The sequence below is a fragment of the Artibeus jamaicensis genome, unplaced genomic scaffold, assembly GCF_021234435.1.
Source record: "Artibeus jamaicensis isolate MK-2021 breed Jamaican fruit bat unplaced genomic scaffold, CSHL_Jam_final scaffold_3307, whole genome shotgun sequence".
Lineage (NCBI taxonomy): Eukaryota > Metazoa > Chordata > Mammalia > Chiroptera > Phyllostomidae > Artibeus > Artibeus jamaicensis.
This window is the reverse complement of record NW_026522040.1, coordinates 5,383,499-5,398,741: the sequence shown is the minus strand read 5'-3', so window position 1 is coordinate 5,398,741 and position 15,243 is coordinate 5,383,499. Positions and strand designations below refer to the sequence as shown.

The 15,243-nt window shown below is 42.7% G+C and overlaps 1 long non-coding RNA gene across 2 annotated transcripts in view; it reads right to left on the bottom strand.

Annotated features, from left to right (window-relative positions):
- Nucleotides 1-15,243, bottom strand: part of LOC119064267 (uncharacterized) — a 143,228-nt gene that overhangs the window by 97,843 nt on the left and 30,142 nt on the right. For both annotated transcript variants that reach the window (XR_008390073.1, XR_008390074.1), the window contains one exon: nt 8,432-8,584. This is a non-coding gene — a long non-coding RNA (uncharacterized LOC119064267). The remainder of the gene's footprint in view (nt 1-8,431; nt 8,585-15,243) is intronic.

Sequence of the window (15,243 nt, the reverse complement as noted above, 5' to 3'; positions counted from 1 at the left end):
AAATCCGATCTCCTATTTCCTGTATGAGGACATACAGGAGCAAAGGCACGAAGCCTCTGGACCCGGAGATCCCAGTTCCTAGCCTGGTGCAGAACATGGCTCAACCCAGCTGGAAAGTTCTCCAGAAGCGTTTCTCCCTTTTGGTTGTGCTCTGGGCCCCCCGCCATCACGCCCACAAGGCTCTCCTGCCCAGATTCCCTGATGTCTTCACACGTGTAGGGTTGGGGACAGGTGAGTGGACACTCTAGGCCTAGGAGGATGTGCCTTTCTGTACCTAGAAGAGACAAAGGTGTCAGCTGCCATCAGTTTCCTCCCTGAAGAACTGAATGGTGAAGACAACCTCCCACCACACATCTGAACTACTTTACATGAATAGAATATTAATATTAAGAAACTAGCATTTCTTTTAATAGGGAATGTTAACAGTTATCAAAAAAAATCAATCACTCTAAACCAATGTTCATAGGCAAAGGAAATAAAGCTGTTACCGATCACAAAATTCTGGGAAAGGCAACTATAAATATTTCTGTTTTACTATTAGTGGGGATATAAAACTGAAAGCAACAAATGAACAAACAAGACAGACAAACACACACTCAGACACAGACAACAGAATGCTGGTTACCAGAAGTCAAGGGGGCGGGGAGGAAGGTGGTAAAGGGAGTTAAATAGATGGTGAAAGAAGGTGGTTTGTCTCTGGGCAGCAACCAAACAGTGCAATGTACAAATGATGTATGACAGAATTGTCCACTTGAAAGTTATGCAATTCTAAACAACAAAACAAACAAGCAAACAGAATAAAAACAAAGATACTGAAATAGAGAACAAGTGGGCAGCGACCAGAGGGGAGAGGGAAGGGAATTTAAGGGGAAAAAAGGGGAGGGATTTTGAGGAACAAGTATGAAAAACACAGGGATGAGGCCTGGCGGGGGGGAATGGGAGGGAGGTGGGGAGACGGGGCAGGGGGGGCTGGGATGGGAGAAATATACAAAAAACTGTACTTGAAAAATAACTAAATAAAATAAAAAAAAATGAAAGCTATACAATTCTATTAACCAATGTCACCCCCCAAAACTTAATCTTTAAAAAACCCAAGGAGCATTTGACATAGAACATTAATTCAATGGGTCTTACACTGAAGTATTCCGAATCAATATATTACAATGAAATCAGCAATATACTCTATATAATTTCTTGAGTGTGCATATTAAAGATAACTTAAAATTTCCATGGCTACACATTTTTTTAATAGCTTTATTGAGGTACAATGTGTATGTCATGAAAGCCAACCATTTAGGTGAGTGTTGGTAAGTTTACATGACTGCACAGCTATTACCAAGAACACATCCATCACCCCAACGGTTCCTTCGTACCCGTTTACGGTTGATCTGCTCCACTGATCTGATCTACGGCTTCGCCTTTCCTAAAACTTCACATAAATAGTATCATGTGATATATAGTCCTTTGTTTCTGGCTTCTTTCATTTGGTATAATGTTTCAGGTTCATCCATGTTATCATATACATCAGAAGGACTCTATTCTTTTTCATAACTGAACAATATTCCATTGTGTAGACATTTTGTTTTATTCATTCACCAGTTGATGAATCTGGGTTGCTTCCAGTTTTTATCCACTGTGAATAATGCCGCTGTGAACGTTTTTGTTTGTTTTTGAATGGGCACGTTTTTAAGAATAACCTTATCAAAGTATAATTGTTTCATAGTAAATTGCACATATTTGAAATGTACAACTTGACATGTGTATACACCATGGAACTATCATACATCACCGAGAAAAGGAATCTATACATCACCCCCAGTATTTCATTGTGCCTTTCCCTACGGAATCTTCCTCTTCCCCTCTTCCGAGCCATCCTCAGGCGACCACTAATCTGCTCTCTGTCACTACAGATTAGTTTGCATTTTCTAGAACTTCACCTAAATGGAGTAGAAGGGGGAGGAGGGGCGTCTGAATTTTTCATGCAGCATAATTATTTTGAGATTCATCTACATTGGGTGGGTGTGTGTGTGTGTGTGTGTGTAATCCACTCCTTTTTACTGCTGAGCAATCGCAAATAAAGCTGCTATGAACACTGTATACAACAAGTCTTTGAACATTCTCTTTTATTGTCCTTAGAGCACAGGCGGCAAACACAAGGCCCACGGGCCGAATCCAGCCCTCCACCTTGTTTTATCTGGCCCGGCACCTTGTTTCTACCCGGCAGCCAAGCCGAGCTCCCGCCTAAGTGTTAAGGAGTACTGACATTTTATACAGTCCTAAAATTACATTTGGCCCTTTGAAGGCAAGCGCGGGGCTGATGTGGCCCTGGTAAAAATGAGTCTGACACCCCCGCCTTAGAGCATACCTAGGAATGGAACTGCTTAAACTGCTTAAATGTATGTTAAACTTGTAAAGAAACTGCCGGACTGTTTTCCAACATGACTACGTCACACTGTATTCCCACCAGCACTGTGAGAGGGTGAGGGTGTTTCCACATTCTCGCCAACAAACGCACGGATTATAATCTTTTTAATTTTATTGATTAGAGTGATTGTGAAGCAATCATCTTATCTACGGCTTTAATCTGCATTTCCCTAATGACTAATTACATATGTTGAAACTCTTTCCCTGTGCTTCTTCTTTGCCATTCATACATCTTCTTCGGTGAAATGTCTATTCAAATCTTGTGCACATTATTTAAATCAGGTTGCTGTCTTATGATTAATTTTTTTCTAGATAAAAATCCTTTATCAAACACATTTTGTAAATATGTTTTCCTAGCACGTGGCCTGACTTTTCACTTTCTTAATGGTGGTGTCTTTTGAAAACTAAAACTTTAATTTTGATTAAGCCCATTTTATCATTTTTTCAGATACTTCACGTTTTACCATCCTACTACTAAATCTTTGTCTAGCCCAATGACACAAAGACTTCCTGACATGCTTTTGTCTTCACATTTTGGTCTACGATCCATTTTTAGTGCATATTTGTGTGTGTGCTAAGGTAAAAAGCCAAGGTACATTTCACTTCATCTGGCTTTCCATTGTGGCAATGCTGTTTGTTAAAGGACAGTGCTGTCTCTATCAAATTACATTAGCATGTTGGTTGAAAAGCAACTGACTACTTCAATGTTCTATTTCTGGATATTCTGTTCCACTGACTGAGATGTCTGTCTGTCTGCAAATACCACACTGTGTTTATTGTTGCAGCTTTACAGTAGGTTTTGAGGTCAGGTAGTTTAAATCCTCCAACTTTATCCTTCTTTTCAAAAGTTATTTTGACTGTTCTACATTCTCTGCATTTTCATATAAATTTTAGAATCTGTTTTCCAATTTCTAGAAATATTCTTCTCCAAATATCCTTTCTGAGATTTCGACAATGGCTTTGATGAATCTATAGATCGATGTGGGGAAGGAAAGCTGCTTGCATTAACAAAATTGAGTCTTCCAACCTATAAACTCAGTGTATATTCTTACTCATTATACTTTAATTTTCTTCAGGAAAATGTACTTTTCAGGGTACAGGACTTACATTTCTATTGTTAAATTTATTCCTAAGTATTCTAGTCTTTTTGATACTATTATAAATGGATGTATGATCAGCTTTTTGGGATTGTCTTCTTTTACTTACATAATGTTTTTAAAGTCCATCCACAATGTAGCATCGTTCAGTACTTCATTCTTTTTTATTGCCAAATAGTATTCATTACGTGATATACTATACTTTATTCATCTCCTTGTCAGCTGATAAAGCTTAGGATTCTAAGGGTTGATGGTTCTTTTAGTAATCTGTCTTAACTTAAAACTACAGAATCTGTCTCTTTCAATGAAGTGTAGCCCCTGATGATTTTGCTGGGTTTTCAAAATTCTCATTTCTACTTTCTGGCCTGGCTCCCTAGACATTACCTCTGTGTCTGCCCAGGTTAGTGTCAGCCAGAGGTCTGAGCAGAGGCTGTGCCCAAACACTCTGCATCTGTAAGGCTTCCCCACTCTGCTGACGGAGTTGTCTATGGGCCAAGGAGCATTCCGAGTTGCACCCAAGCTTTTAAGGGGCCTCCCTTGGCTTTTGATTTTTGTGTGACTCTCTCGAGTACCCATCCCCAGGCCATGCAAAGTTTAGCAGTTGCCACAGGTGTGTGGAGAGCTGATCGCAGGGCTTCTGTGGCTCTCTCACCGCCAGGCTCACCCTGTTCAATTTCTGCCTGGTGTCCCCAAACCAGGACTGAAAACCTGAGATGGCAAAGCTGTGGGGTTTTTGCCCACAACCCCAGCCTCCCCCACAAAGTCCCTCACTTCTGGTAAAAACTGTAGGACGACAAAACTGCAGTTCTTACCAACTGAGGTGGGGGTGGGGGGAGAGAAGAGGCCCCGTGCAACTAGGCCACAAACTCCCACTCTCCTTACCCAGAACACCAGCACATTTACCACCTGCTTCTCCGGTGCCCAGAAATGACTTTTTGTCAAGTTTGTCCACTTTTATACTTGTTTTGTTGAAAATTGCTTCACATCATCATCAACGGGAGTGACCTTGGCTACCCATTTTAAATTTCTCAATTTCCCATCACACCATCGCTTATGAAAATAAAGTATGACCATAATTCCACTTCAAGTATCAAATATAGAAATGCTCTCAAGCCTGACATAAAATGTGTCATCATAGTTTGAATACTTTCCATTAAGAGAGCGGCTCTTGCACATAGTTTCAGCAAACTAACATTAACGTGCCAAAACAGTCAGATGTTCGGTGATTCTGAGGTTCCTCGGGGACAAGCTGACTGATTCTTTGGCTCTCGGCCACGTCTCTGGACCGCAATACTCTATGACGGCCCAAACACCATGGACTTGGGGTGTCATTAACAAAGCCTGACGTACATAAAAGGCAAATTCTTGAAGATTCTACCAGTATTATTATGTACTGTAATTATTCTCAACCCGATTTTGTCACGTTCCATTTTTCTCCAGTTGTTACAAATACTGTCACTAAATCCTGAAGCCTACCTTGCTTTTAGCACTATTACTTGATATTTATAGAATGCTTTATAGTTGGCGAAGCACTTTCACCTACTACCCTATTTGATCCTCGCAAAGACCTCATGGAGTAGGTAGAGCAATTATTACCCTGATTTTCTACAACAATTAAATGTTGCACATAGTTGTTAATCAGATCTAAGACCTAGGTATTCTGGCGATATCTTGTCTCAGGGCCTTGGGTGTGTCTCTGCCTCAACTTCTTCCGATGCTTTTGGCAACTTCCTTTAAGTTGGGGAAAAGAAATTACCCCCAAACACTAGTTCTCTCAACACTTCCAGAGGAGGTGAACTAGCTTAAACATTTGTTTTCTTAAAATTTTTAGTTATCAGGATATGAATGCAGACCCTGAGCAAGAAGAAATGAAGCCAAATTTCATAACCATTACAAAAGCAACTGTTAACACAATCCATGCCCACCTCTGTGCACGAGCGCACACACACTCTACAAAACACAAATCTACGAGGAAAACACTGATCCTCCCCTCCACACACACACACACACACACTGAGACACACAGGTGACGGTGTTAAGTGTCACAAATCTGGAGGTCATTCCAGAAGATCTTAAAATCTTCCTAATGCATGCGCTGAGAGAAACATGTCATTTCTCTCATTGAAAAAACTAAAACCAAAACTTCCTTGACCCCTCTTGACTCTGTAGTTCCTCTAGAGTCTGTATATCCCCCTATCCAATTCATTTATTTCCTTCGACTCTCCCTCCAATCCATTCTGCTCAGCCTCTTGTCTCTCTCACTCCGCTGACACACTCTCGTCCTCATGGCTAAACCCTGCCGTCAGCTCCAGCTCATACCTCACCTCACCCGCCCGCAGCATTCCCACGGGTGGCCACTCCTGCCTCCCTGAAATGCCGTTTCCTTGGCAACTAGAATATCCCAGTTCTTGCCTCATCGTCCGTTCCTCAGGTCCGCTCAACCTTTGTTGAATCCGTCTCCTCTCTCGACCTGCAAGTGCTGCAGCCGATCCTGGCTCTCTCGTTTTCCACCTACTCTCACTCCCTTGGCGGTCCCAACTCTTCTCAGGGCTGTAAATGCTAATGCTTTGACCTCTCTCACTGAACTGGGCTCTGTCTGCTCCTTGATCTTTCTGCTTAGATGACTGTAGAGGCATCTCAGATTTAATGTATCCAAAACTGAGCCCCAGGTGCTGCCCCAAATCTATGCCTCCCAAAATCTTCCCCAGTTCTCTAAAAGGCAACTTCATCCTTCAGTGGTTCAGGCCAGAAGCGGAGTCAACACTGACACAACTCTTGCTCTCCCATCCCATGCATAATTTCAGGACGACACACTGTAACTGGAATCCCACTGCTTCCCCTGGTTATGGCCTCAGGAACCACCGCCTCTCACCTGGGTCACTGCAAGGAGCCTTGAACTGGGCCCTCTCTGCTTCACCCTCACCATCTCCCACCCTCAGCCCAGAGCATTCAAATCACAGCAGTGTCAACAGAAAACCCATCTCATTTCTCTTCTCAAACCCCACTAATTCCTCTTCATCTCACTCAAAGCCGAAATCCTTACAATAACCACTGCTCACACGATGTGATTACCCACCACCTCTCATCTCCTCCCCTCCCCATCACTCGCTACACTCCAACACTCACCAAGCCTTTGTCTACCATTCCAACAAGACAGGCCGCGCCTGCCTCAGGGCTTTCCTTTCGCTGTTTCCTCTACCTAGACCAGCAGTCAGTCCCCGGCCTCTGTGGCACCAGGGACCGGTTTTGTGAAGACAGTTTTTCCACACATGGGGGTTGGGGCAGACAGGAGGTGAAGCTCAGGCGGTAATGCGAGTGAAGCTTCTCTTGCTTGCCCACCGCTCACCTCCTGTTGCACGGCCATTCCTGTTCCTACCAGGCCACCTACCAGCACCAGTTTGCAGCCTGGGGATTGGGAAGCCCTGGCCTAGACTGCTCTTGCCCCAAATATCCACAGGGGTTCTCTCTCACCTTCTTCAAACTCTCGGCTCAAGTATCGCCTTTTCAGTAACTGAACTTCTCTTACATTTTATGCAGAGAACATATTACCTTCTAATGTATTACATATTTTACTTCTTTACTTATTTTAGTCTCTCGGATAGAATGTCAATTCGGTAAAGGCAGGGGGTTTTGCTTTACTTTGTTCACTACTGTATCCCGGTGCCTAGAATAGTGCCTGGCACATGGGAGGTATTCAATAAACATTTGATAAACCAAAGAATCATATTTTTCAATACAGATTTACATTAATTGATCCATACACAGACCAGAAGGTTAAAGGCCAACAGAGGGCTGAATAATAGATAACTAAGAATGTTGATTGTATATGATGATACAGACCAGTTCTGTCCATTAGAAATACAGTGTAAGCCACAAGTAATTTTCAATTTCCTAGCAGTCACGTAGAAATGTGAATTTCATTTTAATGTTTTATTTAACCCAAAATATTATCACTTTAACATGTGGTTCATACATAAATTTTGAGTGAAATATCCGAGTCTTCTTTTTCTTTTACATTCTAAGTCTTTGAAACGGGGTGTTTCATGCACAGCACACCTCAGCAGGGACCAGCTGCCTGTCAAGGCTCCACAGGTCCACGTGGCCAGTGACTGCCACCCGGGGCAGCACAGATGCAGACCATGAGTAAATAACCCCACGTGGTGAACGTCATGTATGTTACTGTCTTTAAACTTGGCATTCCAGAACAAGGCCCTGGCACCACCACCTCCTAGTTTTGTCAAAACAGTTTCAACAGATGTAACGAGAGTAATAATAGCTTCCATTCTGAGAAACAATTTATTATCAAAATAACTGGTTCAATTTTTTAAAATTTAGTCCAGATGTTCTGATTAGAATGAATAAATGCCCTTATTCCCTCAGAAATAAAAGTTAAATTGGATAAATTCTGTGTTCTTATCTACATTAGCAGGAAAAAAGTCATTATTTCCAAATAGAAAGAGCTATTAAAATTCAATTTACACTAACAAAAAAATAGTATTTATTTCAAGTTAACCAAAATACATTGTGTTAAAGACAGATATAGTTGCATTTAAAAAATTCAGAACAGTTGCCTTAGTAATAATTTTGCATTTCATTATACAGAAGTGAAAAAAAACAGTAAAGAGAATGCCTTTAAATTTTTTATATATGCACTTAAATCCTCACTATGCTCCTTAATAGCTCAAGTATTATGCATGGAAATGTTTTAATTCTTTTTAATCATCAAAGGATTAACTTCAGAATCTCATTATTTATAAATATTCACTTACTGCAATTATAATAATTGCCATCATTATTCAACAACAAAATGTAAAGAACCCGATTAAAATACATAATATTTTAAAACTCTAAAGTTACAAAATTTTACTTTTAAAGAACAGTAAAACGGAAACACGGCAGCAGCTACTTACTCAGCTGTTACAGGGTGCTGTCTACCATCTCCCACAGACTGGCAGGTTGGTCCCACAGACTGGAAGGTTGGAGCTGGGATCGGCCAGGCAGAGAAGCTCCAGATGGTGAAATGTCCCAGGCTCTTCTGACTCTGGAGAGCGTTTATAAAATGCCTGCGTGAGAAAGAAAACTGGAATTACAACCAAGACAGAATTCTCGCCAGTAGACTGTCTAGACAGGGAATAACTTGTTTCTTCTTTTCTTCCTCGCTCTCTCCTTTGTTTTTCACACGAGGGATCCAAACAAGTTAATTCATGGCCCGGGAGTTGCGGGTGACCTGATAGGGCCATACTTGGTGTTACAACTGCCCTCCTGTTTTAGGAAACCCCTCTGGGAGAAGCCTAACCAGTTTGATGAAATGTGCATCCTGTACTGCAACTTTTCACCAGTCTGACCCCTGGACTGGTGAGATCCTCTATCTGTGACCGTATAATTTACCCTACAAACCAAGACACTTTTGAAGGTGAAAAAGGGAACTTTTGAGATTTATTAACCAATAAACTGTTATTACATTGCCTTTATTCTAAAAAGTAAAAATAATGTACATTCACTACATTAAAACATAAATTCTGAAATTTCTTTATACTATGTGAACACAAAATATAAAGATTATATTCTTAGTACACATTCATATACTTCAATCTGTTTTCTTATTTAGATTCTATCTATAACATTGTGTCACTGGTACTTTTTCTGGAAGAAAAAAGGTTGATAGGGCCTTATTATTTTTAATTTTTCACAAAGTTACAACAAATTTTTGCGAAGTTTCATAGTTTTTAATCTTGACCCGAATAAGTTGTTTTTAAGGATCGAGAAGGGGGAGGGTGGGCGACATCGGAACATCGGTTCCCTCCGCACGTGGCCAACGGGAGATGGAACCCGCGACCTCTTCTGGTGCGTGGGATGAAGCTCCCACTCGCTGCACCTCCTGGCTCCGCACAAAGTCTCACTTTTTGTTAAACTGAAATCACTGATATCTTCATCTGACTCTTCTCTATTATTTTTAACAAGGTAATGCCCTGTTCACAGCTGCTGAGAAACCTGGTACACTCAAAGCAAATTCTACCAAAAAGGAAGATATTTTCAATTCTTTTTTTATAGCAAAATGATCAATATTTTGGTCTAAATATTTTCATAGCTACTATCTTTTCCCCTAGATGGGTATTCTTTTCTCCCCCCACCGCTGCCTGCTCCAAGTCATTGACCATGACGCGCTGCAGGACGGATGGCTTTTCCCCAGTGCAAATCTAGTCCTGTCACTTCCCACATTACAACCCTTCAGTGGCTTCCCACGGCCCTTAGGGTGTAACCCAGAATCTTAACACGGGCACCAAAACGCTGCTCCACCTGTCCCCTCCTAAATTCTTAGGCCACAGTGGCCCTCCGCAAAAGCACCGGTCCTCCCCTGCTCCAGGGCTGCCCCCGTGTTCTGTCCCTTCCACTTGAACTCTCTCCCTTTCACTCACGGCCACCTGTCAGAGCTGAGGCCTTCTAATGCCGTCAGTCTAAATCACACCATGGTATTCTCTCTTTTAAAAGTACAAGAGGCTTCCTACTTTTTTCCTACTAAGCCTCCATCAAAATCTGTATTTACTTACTTGTGCTTTTAGAAAGCTGATCCTCACCAGACGACAGCCGCTTCCTGAGAACGTAGGCTCACTCCTGTTTAACGTGCCCCTTGATCACCACTCTCTACCCAGAACTGAGCTCAGTCCCTGGCACCTTCCGAACCTTCAGTAAATATTTGGTGAACAGAAGAATGAAAGACTAAGCAGAAGGGGGCCAGGAAACAGAGGACAAATCTAATTATTTCAGTCAACTTGCTATCTATGACCAAACCACCTCACAATCTCAAGTCCAAGCATGTCGATTTTCCCTCTATACGGGATGGATCTCATCGGCTTATAAATGGTGAGACAGAGAGAACACCTTTCTCTGGGCCCCATATCCCCAGGAATGAATGTCCCATTTCTCCTGGCATACTCCAAAGAGCTGTCTCCATTCTCACTCGAACCCGCCATTCCAATCAGGCTTTTGTCCCCATGGCTCTCCTGAAACTGCTCTTGTTTAAGCCACCAATGACTTCCACCTCAAACTATCCAACAGCCAGGGACTGAGGCAGATACTTCAAACGAATTATCTCATCCATTTAAACCATTCGCCACAATCACCCTATGAGGCAGGTACCACTGTTATCTCCGAGAAAGGTTAACTAAATTCATTCATGGCCACTTGGGTAAAAAAGCACTGGAGAGCTCTGTCTGCCTGGGTGGCTCAGTCGGTTGGAGCACCATCCCATATACAAGAAGGTAGCGGGTTGGATCCCTGGTCAGGGCCGACAGGGAGGCAATGGATGGAGGTTTCCTTCTCACGCCCATGTTTCTTCTTCTCTCTTCCCCACCTCCTCCTCCTCCCCTCTCTAAAATGAATAAATATATCCCTCGGATGAGGATTTAAAAATGTCAATTATCGGGCAGAGGGGGAGGCTGGGATGGGAGAAATAGACAAAAAACTGTACTTGAAAAATAACTAAATAAATTTAAAAAAAAAAGAAGTAACTTTCAAAGAAAAAAAGTCAATTATTTCTCCATGAAACAGGAAAAATAACTTTTAAAAAAGCATTGGAAACTATTTTTACTAAATCTAACAGTTTTCATCTTCCCAAAGACACCTGTGGTATCTAACAGAGGTGATTACTCCCCTCTTTCCTTAAACACTCTCTGCTTGGTGTCCAGGACCCTCTCCTGACTCTCCTGCTTCACTGGACATTTCTCCTTAGCTTACTCCTCATTGCCAGCCTCTTAATGCTACAGTGACCCAGGCTCTCACTTCTCAAACTGCTTTTTGTCCGTACGCCTCCGCTGGAGACCATCACAGTGGGTCTTATAACAGCCTGAACCTCTTCCCTGAACTCGAGGCTCCTATTTTCAGCTTCCTCCTTGTCACTGTCCCTTACACGTGTAACAGACATTTCACACTTTGCATTCCCTGTCCAAACTCCCCTCAGAGATGTTTCCCCTCCAAGACTGAGGCTCCTCCAGGATTCCCCATCTCAGTAAATGATCTTTCAATCCTCCAAGTCACCACTGACTTTTCGCTTTTCCTCCCACCCCACATCCAAGCCATCAGCAAACCCTGTTCGCTCTGCCTTAAAAATATGTCTGAACTCTAACTTCTCACTCCTCCCCCTCCTCCACTGCCACGTGAGCCCCCACCATCTCCACTGGGATTACCATAGAGCTTCCCAGCTGATTCTTCCCTTGCCTCACTGCACACCACTTTCAAAATAAAAGGCCAGTCATACTGATAGAGCAACATGACAACGTGGCTCTCCTCTGCTCAAGACCCACCAATTATTTCCCATTCAGAGTAAAAGGCAACATGAAGGCCTTCTTACAAGGCGCACATCTGGCTGCAGGGAACGGTAACATCTCCTGCTTCATCAACTGCCATCCTTTCCCTCGCTTACCCCACCCCTGCCCCGCTGCTCTGACCCTCCACCAGGATGTAGGCACATCCTGCCTGGCCTGAGTCTTGGCACTTACTACATTTCTCCACGGACACTTGCAGGGTGCCCCCTCACCAACTTCAGGCCTTTACTCAAGACCTCACCCATCAGGGGCCTTGAGGCCACCGTGTTTCAGGTAACACCGCATCCCTACCACTACACCTTCTACTCCACTTTCCCTGATTTACTTTTGTTTATATTCATTTATTCATTCAACTCATTCATTCATTCAATTCATTCATTCGTAACACCCCCCACTTGGTACCGCCACACTTTCTTCTGTCTTCTCTCTACAGAATTTAAGCTTCATTAAGGGAAGAAATTTGTCTTATTCAATACTATATTCTTCCAGTGGCAAGAAAATGCCTGGTACATAACAGATCTCCGATATGTTGTATAGTGAGTTAATCAAATGAATGGCTGAGAATATTGTGGGTAGGTGATTTAACTAAATCTCCAGACCCTACGGCTCTTATCGGCACCCTCCTGAAGAGCACGAGCCCTGCAGTTAGAATCCAATTTTGCATAGTACCCTGAACACAAAATCTTCATATGACTCTATCATTTATATATTTCCCATTGATATTTTATTGACAGGTTTCCTGTATTACATGAATGTTACTAACTTTAAGAATTAAACAGGGACTTCCGCCAAGATGGAGGCGTAGGTGGAAACACCTTGCGTCCTCGCACAACCAAATCTAAAAACAACAAAGTTTTAACAATAAACGCAACCAAACCACACAGAAAATCGATAATACGGAGTCCGAAAACGAAATGCTCAGCTAAACTGGTAAGAGGGGCGAAGCCAGCAGCAGAGCGGGTTGACCAAAAAGATCCCCGACCAGGAAGCTGAGGGCGTGGATCCCAGGTGCGGGCTAGCTACGGGCGGACACAGGGAAGAGGCACGGCTGGCTGGCTGCGGTTGGTCAAGCATTTGCGTGCAGATAAACCAGTGAAGAGGCGAGCATTGAGACCACACGGTGCAGGGCGGTGGGCTCACACATTTCCGCTCAGATAAACAGGTGGGGTCGAGCAGTGGGACAGACTGGGCCAGCGGAGAGGACCGCCATTGCTCCCTCTATGACCCCACCCCCACATACAGCGTCACAAACCAGCGACCTGGGTGGCCCAGCCCTGGTAAACAACTAAGGATCTGCTCCTCATACGTAACAGACACAAACAGATAAAAACATGGCTCAAGAACAACTCAGAGCCCCAGAGCCGATAAATCTAAGCGATGAAGAAATAGCCAAACTTTCAGATGCACAGTTCAAAACACTGGTGATCAGGATGCTCACAGAACTGGTTGATTTTAGTCACAAATTAGAGGAACATATGAAGGCTAAACTAATTGAAATGAATGGTAATGCACAGGAAACCAATAGTAATGGAAAGGAGACTGGGACTCAAATCAAGGAAGTGGATCAGAAGGAAGGAAAAAGTGACCAAACAGAAAAGAATGAAGAAACAAGAATTCAAAAAAATGAGGAGAGGCTTAGGAATCTTCAGGACATCTTTAAATGTTCCAACATGCGAATTATAGGGGTACCAGAAGGGGAAGAGGAACAGTCACAAGTGGAAACCTTATTTGAACAAATAATAAAAGAGAACTTCCCCGTTCTGGCAAAGGGAAATAGACTTCCAGGAAATCCAGGAAGCTCAGAGAGTCCCAAAGAAGTTGGACCCAAGAAAGAACACACCAAGGCACATCATCATCACATTAGCCAAAATTAAAATGAAGGAGAGAATCCTAGAAGCAGCAAGAGATAAGGGGACTGTCACCTACAAAGGAGTTCCCATCAGACTGTCAGCTGATTTCTCAAAAGAGACCTTACAGGCAAGAAGGGGCCGGAAAAGAGGTATTCCAAGTCATGAAAACCAAAGACCTACAACCAAGATTGCTCTATCCAGCAAAGTTTTCATTTAGAATAGAAGGACAGATAAAGTGCTCTCAGATAAGACCAAATTCAAGGAGTTCGTCATCACCAAGCCCTTATTATATGAAATGTTAAAGGGACTTAGCTAAGAAAAAGATAAAAAAGATGAACAGTGAAAGGACAGCAAACTCACAGTTATTATCAACCACACCTAAAACAAAAGCAAACTAAGAGAACAGCTAGATCAGGAGCAGAACCATAGAAATGAAGATCACATGGAGGGTTAGCAACAGGGGAGTGGGAGAAGGAGAAGGGGGGAGAAGGTACAGAAAATAAGTAGCATAGACAGTAGATAGAAAATAGGGGGAGAGGGTAAGAATAGTAGGGGAAATACAGAATCTAAAAAACTTGAGACACGTGTTCATGAACTAAAGGGGGGAATGGTGGGGGAGGGGTGTGCAGGGTGGAGGGGAACGGAGGGGGGGAAATAGAACAAATGTAATGGCATAATCAATAAAAAAAAGAAACAAACAAAGAACTAAACAGGGTATTTTAGAATATGACATCCGGGTCACAATTCCAACTCCTCAAATCACATTCCAGCCACCTGATCGCTCCCTCCTTTGGTGAGGTATGGTCATGTACTAATGCATCGCCTTGAGTGTGGTCTTCGCAGAAGAGTCCCTGCGGAGCTCTCGACATTACCTGATTCGTTGCACTACCTGGGGTTTAAACTGGGTGGTAGGAAGAACAGTGACTGAGAGACCGGCTGTGGCTGCTGTCTTTTAAAGGTTCTTCTTTAAACTTCTCAGGTGTATCTATAATTGCCTTTAACTCTCCCAAAGGCATTTCTCCGCGTGTAGGCAAATGATTTCAAGGTCCTCTTCATGAGTAAGCCTGTCTTCTGAGAATGGCACAACTCACCAGCTGCACCAGCTTGCACACGTGTCCATCTCCAAACCCTAGACTCCAGGGCTCCACCAGGTTCCTAGTGGATTCCACTCAGAAATATTTTATCAATGCAGCATTTTCATGTGCTGAACTATGGTCCACAGTTAAAACTGCAGAAAGTTGGATTCTGATATAACTATTTGACTCTCGAACACTGTTAAACCTTGCCTCATTTCACCAAGCAATTCCAAACCATTTGCATTTTTCCTGAGTCATTAACCTCCAACTTACTGAATAAAAACTACACTTTTAACACAATGCTATTAATGCTCTTAAATACCAATATAAAACACTGCTAAAATCAGGATAAATCCCCAAAAAGCATATGACCCAGTATATGCCCAAAAGCATATGACCTAGTATAAAAACTCTAAAACTGTATGTAAGGCCATCATCCACAACATCAGAGGATGGTGCTATTCTCAACGTTAAT